Source organism: Schistocerca piceifrons, chromosome 1 (genome assembly GCF_021461385.2).
Source record: "Schistocerca piceifrons isolate TAMUIC-IGC-003096 chromosome 1, iqSchPice1.1, whole genome shotgun sequence".
Classification (NCBI taxonomy): Eukaryota; Metazoa; Arthropoda; class Insecta; order Orthoptera; family Acrididae; genus Schistocerca; species Schistocerca piceifrons.
In genome coordinates, this window is record NC_060138.1 from 1,144,431,295 (window position 1) to 1,144,434,496 (window position 3,202).

General features: G+C 45.4%; 1 non-coding gene across 1 annotated transcript; it reads left to right on the top strand.

Moving 5' to 3' along the window:
- The first annotated feature begins 2,806 nt into the window (after positions 1-2,806).
- Positions 2,807-2,880, top strand: Trnad-guc. Its single transcript has one exon. It is a non-coding gene; the product is annotated as a tRNA-Asp (tRNA).
- Positions 2,881-3,202: the final 322 nt, after the last annotated feature.

The following is a 3,202-nucleotide window of genomic DNA, read 5'->3' on the forward strand; positions in this document are numbered from 1 at the left end:
ACCGAGAGATTAGTTTTCGCCGTATGGCTCCGGAACATCGTACTGTATCTGCACCACCAATTTCAGCAGCAGTTGGTACCACAGAGACACGGAAGACTGTTACAAATCGATTACTTCAAGGACAGCTACGGACCAGACGCCCTGTAGCGTGCAGTCCATTGGCCCCTAGCCACAGTCATTTGCGACTTCAGTGGTGTCAAGCGAGAGCTCATTCGAGAACACGGTGGAGTCCTGATGCGTTCTCTGATGAAAGTTGGTTCTGCCTCGGTGCCAGTGATGGGCCTTGTATTGGTTATAAGGAGGCCAGTACAGGGGCTGCAGCCAGCCTGTCTGCGTGCTAGAAACGGTGGACCTACACCTGGAGTTGTGGTCTGGGGTGGGATTTCACACGACACTGGAAGCACTCTCTTGGTTATCCCACGCACCCTAACTGAAAATCTGTGCGTTAATCTGTTGATTCGACCTGTCGTGCTGCCATTGTTGAATAGCATTGCAGAGGGTGTTTTCCAACAGGATAACGCTCGCCCACATACCGCTGTTGTAATCCAGCACTCTCTATAGGCTATCAACGTGGTGCCTCGGCCTGCTCGATCACCTTATCTGTCTGCAGACGACCACTTATGGGACATCATCGGACGATAACTACGGCGTCATTCACAACCAGCATTAACCATCCTTATACCGACCGGCCAAGTGTATCAGACATGGAACTCTATCCCACAAACTGACATCCGGCACCTTTACAACACAATGCATGCACGGTTGTATGCTTGAATTGAACATTTTGGGAGCTACACCGACTATTAATGTACCAGCATTTCACATTTGAATTGCAATGGCTAATCTCGTGCTTACACTAACCTGTGATCTTGCAATGTTAGTCACTTAAATACGTTACCTAGACAAATGTATTCTCAAAATTTAATTACTCTACAGTAATTATTTTTTGCTGTAGCTATTCTTTCCGTCAGCGTATTTATAAATTATATACACAAACCATTCTCGTACATTATCTATTAGTGAAAACCGTATCAAAATCTCTTCCCTGAGATTTGCCTTCGCATGCAGACAGAAAAATTCGTCGAGGGTCTTTAATTAGTAATATGGAGTGATCTTGTGTATTTCCTGATCTTTAATGTATGTTGTAAACAGTGACGCCAGCCGGCTTGGCTTTTTATGCCGCATTAGCGGATTCCGTCCGCCTTGCTTTTCAGCTTTAACAATTTTCCCATATAGTTTTGTAAGCGTTAACGAGTGTCGTAGCACTGTATTCTCCTTTTCAAGCGATTTTCAGTGCCTTTAAAAGTGCATAATTTTTCTTTTCAAATTTTCTCGCTGATGCAGAAGTTAAGAATATTAACCATGAAACAAAATGAAATACTCTTCTGCACTTAATCATTTTTTGAAAAGTTTGTTTCAATATCTTGAATCGTCCAGGCAATAAAACTGATGTTGAGTCTAACGCTACTCGCCTTTCATACTTGAGACGTTTTCTGTACCTCAACAGAAAAATAAATAAATAAATAAATAAAAATAAATAAATAAATAAATTTACCTGTTCAAATTAGGAGCGAACTTTGTCATGCCAATGAAAGCTATAAAACTGGAAAAAGTATCCTCTTGAACTTCATAATTAATCTTTGCAATAGCATTTTCAAGTATGGACATCATAAAGACAATGCTTCTACATCTACATCCATGATTCACAAACCACTTTGAAGCCCATCGAAGAGGGAGCATCACTTTATATAACGTATTAAGAGTTTTCCCCTGTACCATTTTTACATATGGACCCTGAGAGGAATGACTGCCTGACCCTTCATTCCGCAGTTTTTATAAATGACCATTAATAATTATTTTAATGTGCAGGATTGGTCAAGAAATACTGAAAAAAAGCACCGGACTGCTGGAAATGATTCATTCGTTTTCAAAGCTCTCTACACCGATAAGCCAAAACATTATAACAACAGCCCACCGCGACACTGGATGGCGCCTGGAGGTGTTGTGGCCACGTGACGCGGTAACAAAACTATGTAAACGGTTCAGACACGGACGGGGGATCATCTTAGCGAACATACGGGGATATCCGTTGAGGTCAGCGACTTTGACAAAGAGCAGATTATTATTACGCAGAGCCTGTGAACGACTATCTCGACAACGGCGAACTGGTCGAATGTTCACGTGCTACTGGCGTGAGCATCTATGGAAAGAGCTGGGACGACAATGAAACTACCAGTAGGCGCCAAATGGTTGGACGTACGCGACAAACCGTGGGGTTTGGAAGTTTGTCTGCTCTGCCGAAAGAGCACAATGCTGGTGCACGCACAAGTGTTTCGGATCACACTGTTCATCGTACACGGTTGAACATGGAAATCTGCAGGAGACCACCCCTACGTATTCACATGCTGACCCAATGATATCGTGAGTTAAGACTGCAGTGGGAGCGGGATTCGACCGTCAATCAATGGAAACGTGTCGGCTCTTCAGGTGAATCACATTTTTGCTACACTAGGTCACTGGTCGTCTCCACAAACGCCGTCATCGAGGTGAACGCGCTCAAAACGTGCAGTGCGCCACGTATACAGTATTATGCTCTGGGAGACATTCTCCTGCGCTTGCGTGGGTCCTGTGGTAGTAATCGAAGACACGCTGACAGCTGCGAACCGTCTGCACCCCTTCATGTTTGATGTCTTTCCTATGGCGATGTCATCTTCCAGCAGTACAATTGTCCGTCTCTCGGAGCCAGAAGCGTGCTACAGTGATTTGAGCAACTTTGTAGTGAACTCACATTAACGTCTCAGCTTCCGGCCCCGGTAGCTGAGTGGTCAGCGCGACGGACTGTCAATCCTAAGGGCCCGGGTTCGATTCCCGGCTGGGTCGGAGATTTTCTCTGCTCAGGGACTGGGTGTTGTGTTGTCCTAATCATCATCATTTCATCCCCATCGACACGCAAGTCGCCGAAGTGGCGTCAAATCGAAAGACTTGCACCAGGCGAGCGGTCTACCCGACGGGAGGCCCTCGTCACACGACATTTATAACGTCTCAGCGACGAAATTCGCCTGATGTGAATCCTATGGAACCCATCTGGCTCGCTATCGGGCGACATTAGCGCGTAGCCAAATCAGCGACCCGTTATTTACGCGAATTACATGACATGTGCGCAGACATATAATGGCACCTACCGCCGCAAATCTACCAGAAA